Source organism: Lynx canadensis, chromosome C2 (genome assembly GCF_007474595.2).
Source record: "Lynx canadensis isolate LIC74 chromosome C2, mLynCan4.pri.v2, whole genome shotgun sequence".
Classification (NCBI taxonomy): Eukaryota; Metazoa; Chordata; class Mammalia; order Carnivora; family Felidae; genus Lynx; species Lynx canadensis.
Window position 1 is genome coordinate 37,135,443 of NC_044311.2, and position 6,441 is coordinate 37,141,883.

Consider the following 6,441-nt stretch of genomic DNA (forward strand, 5'->3'; position numbering starts at 1 on the left):
TTTGATAAACTAAAAGCATGAGCCCTCCAGCATCATGTCCCTGAAAATGACACAAAGTCCTAGGAATAGAGATTGGAACTTTGTGGTGTACTCAGTAAATGAGCATTTGCAATTCTTAGTAAATAATCATTTTAGTTTTTCTTTGTTTATATCCCTTCTTCCCTTCTTCTTTCAGTATTTCTTCTGCTTCTGTACTTATAAAAAAGATTTGGAAGCTGGAAATAAATGTTCCTGATATTCTCCCTCCTGAAAAAGAGTGGATTGTAGTGTTTGGGCAATATTTTAAATTACAGAAAAAATTTTAATTTACTGAAAGTCTCTTATTCATATTTTTGAAATATTTTACCATTATAATGTTGAAGTATTTTAAATGTAAACATACATGAGACCTGTGAATTTAAAGTATTCCGTAAGTCGAGTCCTTTAGGGAACATGCTACAAATTGCTTATGTGTAGTTTTTCACATCCCATTGGTTCCCAAACTTTGCTAAACTTTGGAATCACCTAGGGATCTTTTAAAAATACTAATGTCTGACTCTCAGCCCTAGATTTTATTTGATCTGGGGTGTAGCCTGGGTATCTAGATTTTCAAAAGCTCCCCAAGTGCTTCTGATGTGAGGCAAGTTTGAGAACCATGGCCACGTAGGCTTAAATGCTGTTATATATGGACTCTTGTTTTGGTTGCTCAAAGCTTCAATTACACATTTGACAGCAACTTTTCAAATACCCAGAAAACATGTAATTTTGGCAGTTGCAATATATATGAGACCAAAGATAATCTGTATTCATCTTGTATATTCTCTTGTCCTTGTACACTCTCGTTCTTCACACGTACCTCCAGAAGTAGATCTCTTGGCTATTTCAAGACCTGAAGAAATACTGACCCGGAAACTGATTTGAACAAATTGTAGCTCTCAGTTCAAGTGGCTGCCCAGCCAGCATTGTATTGTAGAATTAGCACTTCTCAAAAGCACAGCCAAAGTGAAAATTCTAAGAGTGCAAAAAAATATTTTGGACCCAAGCATAAACCTGAGGTGATTATACTTAAAGAAAAAAAGAAGAGGGGCGCCTGGCTGCCCCACTTGATACAGCATGTGACTCCTGGTCTCAGGGTTGTGAGTTCAAGCCTCATGTTAGGTTTAGAGCCCACTAAAAAGAGTAAAAATAAAATGAAATTTTTAAAAAGGAACAAAAAAGATGTATGTGTGCATAAGAAAATCTCACTTGTCCCGGTGGTGAGAAACCTGGCTGAAATCAATTTAAAAATTTTGTCCCTTGAGTAAGGGAGCCAAGAGTTACAAAAACACTGGCCAAAAAATATTTGGTTAACTGGAATCCAGCTAACAGTAATGCTCAACTGCAAGACAACATTAGGCATATCCAAACAAGTAGTAAGAAATCGGCTTGGACTTGAGTCCTGGGTTAGTGCATCTGCCACTCACCCTTCTGCTCGTTCTCTATCCTCAGCAAGCTCTTGATGCTCCAAATCCTGCCCTGGAGACACCGCAGAGTCCTGAGTCATCAGAGCAGATACAGGTGTGTCCAGCAAATTCTTTTTCCTAAGGCAAGAAAGTAGATTACAATTTGATAAGATTCCGAATAAGTCTATTTTAACAAAAGACAAATTCACAACTAACAGAAATCCAATTCACCAGAGCATTCCAAGACTAGAGGTCTTAGGGTTTAGCCTTATAATTAGACATTGAAAAGTCATGTCATATTGCATTGGTTCCTCAATGTGAATGTCTGCTTCTTTTGATAAACTTAGAACTAAGTCAGGAAAGTAACTGAATAAGATAGCTGTTTTCAAACAATCACCAAGTAAATATGTGTTGAGCTCTAGTTCACACTGGGTCCTATCCTGGGCATTTGGGGATACCACAGAGAATTAAGACAACCGTCTAAGAGAGGCTATATGGTGTGGTGTAGAACACAGATTCCTGTCAGTGTTACTATTCACATTTTAAATGAGAAACTGAAGCTCATCGATGTTCTGTAGCTTATCTCAGGTCACACCGCTTTCCAGGGTTGTTGCACAGACTGGAAATAATGTATATGAAGCACATAGCACATGACTGCATATAGTAGGGGCATAATAAATTGAAGACTATAGTCAGTAAGTAGCAGCTGGTCAAATGACCCTAGGTCAGGGAACAAAGAACTAAACCTGGCTACCTTAATTAAAAGTTCCAAAGGAGGTGAGAGAAGGAAGAGAGCTGGGTCCTGGGGAACAGTTTAAAAGGAAAGTTTTTATGCACAATGAAAGAAAAACCTACTTAGAATGAGTGGAGACATTGGAGTCCATCCCAGGCCCCATCCTTACCACATGCCAGGCGCAGGAGCCACCTGGGCCACGTCAGAGTTGCAGAGCGATCTGTGCAGGTCATGGGTGGGATTCAGGTATAGACTTAAGGAAGACGAAACCTGATGTCTCATCAAAGGAAGAAAGTGATTTTTGAAAGGGGATGATGCTTGCTTATTTTCCTAAAGTTAAAATGAGCTTACATTTTTATATAAAAGTTTCATAAACATAATGAAATATCAGGGGAAACAAACACATATGAGTGAAATATGCAAAGAAGGACCAGAGAGAAGTCATTTTTATTCTTCCAGTTTGTCAGGGATTATTTGGAATGTTTGTTTCCTACAGGAGGAGATGGGTCTAAAGTAGATGGATAAAGTGCTTAAAGGGACGTAGAGCTGCCCTCAAAGCAGAAGGTATGGATGAGGTTTTCATAGAAAACAGTGATGAATTATTGAGTTTAAGACTTCAAGCCACAAAGAATTAAAAAATATTCCCAAGTGTTTATTTAGAATATCAAATTTAAGATGTTTCATTTAGGTGACAAAGCATGGATTGAAAATTCAACAAATTGGGCTTCTTAGGAATTGCAGGTCTTGAAATCCTGAGTCTATCAGATCGATTTTTAAAGTTTATTATATTGTATATATCATTAGGGCAGTTTAATAATGAGATTTAATTTATATAAATTGTCTGGACATGAAAACTAGTGAAAATACATAATTCTTGATTCTTAAACAGTTTGTTCTGGGCACTTTTAAGTCTTACAATTTTTTTTAATGATATAAGGAAAAAATCAGATACAAGAATTTTTGAGGGGGAGGAGGTTGCCTGGAAGACTTATCAGATTAGCCATTAGCCATTTTGATTATCAAAAAATTTTTCAAAGACTGAGTTTTCCTGGATTGTCTAGGAAAAAGAATTGCAGTCATGTAGGTTTAGTTATTCTTTCAATAAATATTGCTACCTGCCATGTGCCAGGCTCCATTTTGGTTTGGGGAGAGATGCTTGGTTTTCTCCCTTTAGGATTTTCAGATCAGAAAGTATTTTTGTTCCCTCTGTGTGTCAGTAAACTTTTTTTTTTTTTTAATTTTTTTTTTAACGTTTATTTATTTTTGAGACAGAGACAGAGCATGAACGGGGGAGGGGCAGAGAGAGAGGGAGACACAGAATCGGAAACAGGCTCCAGGCTCCGAGCCATCAGCCCAGAGCCTGACGCGGGGCTCGAACTCACGGACCGCGAGATCGTGACCTGGCTGAAGTCGGACGCTCAACCGACTGCGCCACCCAGGCGCCCCAATGTGTCAGTAAACTTTTATATCTCTCTGGGTAGAGGTGAATTTTGTTCTTTCTGCTTTTTCTCAAGTTTTCTGCACTGAATATGTATTTACTTTAAAAATCAGGAAACCGTATATTATTTAAAGCAAGGCAGGGCCCATCACAGTTAGACCTGGGTATGTGGGGCATGTCCAGGCTGGCTCTGGCAATAATCAGTCCCTGAGAACCCCTTTCTGGCCAAAGGGTATTAGCCTGGGTCCTGGGAGTAAGGCTAGGATGTCCAGTCTAAACCAGCAGAATATCCCTGGACAGAGCCAGCAATTGGTGCCTAAGGCTGGGGCCTGATTATTTGTACCGCAATCCAGAGTATGAGCTGTGGTGGTCCGTGGTGAAAGTTTTACCAAACCCCAGAGAAAGAAAAGCAAGTACAAGGCAACAAAGTTTCTCTTGCAGGATTCACTTCAAAATATCTTCTTAGGAAGCAGTTGATATTTGACAAAAGTAAGATTGGAGACCTCTGACCCTCCCTCAAAATTTTTATGAATTTTACTGACCTGTGAGATCTCAAATGCTGGGAACCCCTGGACTCGGTGACCTTGAAGGGCACTCCAATTGTAGGGAAATATTTGTGCTTCAGTGGAAAACGAATGCATTGCCTAGAGGAGCATATTCAAACTTTTTCTGTAAAAGACCAGAAAAAATCTTTCTTATTTCTTAGACTTTGCAGAAGGCAACTACTTACCTCTGCCTTTGTAGTGGGAAAACAGCCATAGCTGATGTGTGAAGGACTGAGTATGGCTGGGTGCCAGTAAAGTTTTATTTACAAAAAACAGGTGGTAGTACTAGATTTGACCCACAAGTAGTATTTACTGTTCCTAGTCAAAAATTATCTTGTTATTAAACTGACTAGGTTATCTGATTCTGAAGGAGCTATTTTACAATTCTATAAACTGTAGATAATTAATGGGAATGCAAATGCGTATAGACACGCAAATGACCCTCCCCCACTGCATTAGTCAGTCAGGGCTATGATACCAAAGGATTGCAGACTAGGCAGTTTAAACAACAGAAACTTATTATCTCAAAGTTCTGGAAGCTCCAAGTCCAAGATGAAGGTGTGAGTGGGGTTGATTTCCTTTAAGCCTCTCTCCTTGACTTCTAGATGACTACCTTCTCCTGTCTGCCATGATCTTCCTTCTGTGTATCTCTGTGTCTTAATTTCTTCCTATAAGGACACCAGTCATATTGGATTAGGGCCCATCCCAGTGACCTTATTTAATTTAATCATCTCTTTAAAGACCCTACCTCCAAATACAGCCACAGTCCGAGGTACCTGGGGGTTAGGACTTTAACATACGAATTTTGAGAGATACAACTCAGTCCAGTATCAGTACCCCCAAACCAGTTTTATGTTAATTTGCTCATTCATTTCAACATTCCTTTGCTGCATATAGGTTTATGGTTTTTATTACTTTTTTCAACTGGTTGTAACCCCAGTTTTCTCATGAATGAGTTAAATAAAAATCTTTAACATGTGTTCATTTTTATTTCGCTATGACAGTCCCAGTTTTACCTTTTTTTTTCCTTAAGATTATCCATTGACACGACCCGGAATGTCACAATACCATCAAAGAACCTAAAGCACCCTAAAGCCTATTTTTGACATTCTGCTTCCGTTAACCAAAGTTCTGAGCAAGAGCCCTTTCTCTTTTTGTTCTCTTATGAAACACACAGCAGAAAGAAGAGCCCCCCGAACAGAGGGCTAGGGGATGTGGTGGCAAGCCCAGAAAGCAGCTAGCATTTTCCCAGCAGTTTGGTTGAGGTGCCTGGGGCCAGCTGACTATTACATATTTTTAAACCAAGTCTCCTCACCCTGCCTCTCCCATCTGCACTGCCAGTTGTCTCATACATTCCTGCTGTGCCCATGCTTCCTGCATGCCGCGGGAGAAGCTGCTGGGGAAAGAGAAGCAGAAGGGAGAAAGCCGGGAGCCAGAAGAACCAAGGGGAGCTTCATCAGTTCACCTGCTAGGGCAAAGTGTGCTGAGCCCCTGAGGCCATCGATGCAAACAAACATTCCAGAGACACACCCCGAGGCAGGCTCCATTTTAAAGTCCCTGTACTAATAACTCCCCTTGAAGGTTTGCCAGTTCAAATGCAGGATGTCCAGTTAGATTTAAATTGCAGAAAACAACAAATTGATTTTTTTCTAGTATAATTATGTCCCAAATGCTGTATTGGACATACTTACACTAAAAAGTTATCTGTTATGCATGAGTATAGATAATCAATGAAGAATACCCTGTGGTCAAGATTAGAGAAAATGCGGGAAAACTAGCACAGTACCTGGCACAGGCAGAGCTCCACCTGGGTTGCCTGAATCTGTCAATTCTGTCTTCCAGTACAGCTCCTGCAAATTTCTTCTTTCGGGTCCACATGTGTGCTGTCTCCTACTCAAGGAGTCGGCTGGGCAGCATTGCCAGCCTCACCACCCCTGCTGCCAATAATAAAAATGCAACCAAAGCTTCCATTTACTGAGCACCTACTATGTGTTGGGCACTGTACTTGGCACTTTTTGTGTATGACTCCCCATGCTCGCCATCATCCTGTGAAATATTTTCTGAATTTTATTGATGAAGAAAAGAAAGCTCCAGAGGTTAATGGGCTTCTCCAAATACACAGTTAGGTGCTGAGTAAACCCAGGTCCACCTGACTATTCTTGGCTGTGAGGTCACTGGTTTCCCAGGTTGGAACTGCCCCTGTCCCTTTTCCCTGAAATGTCACCTGTGGGGGGGGGGGGGCTCCGAGCAGACTTAGTGGACTAAACCCAAGGAAGAAATAATTTCTAACAAGTATTTTGTAAG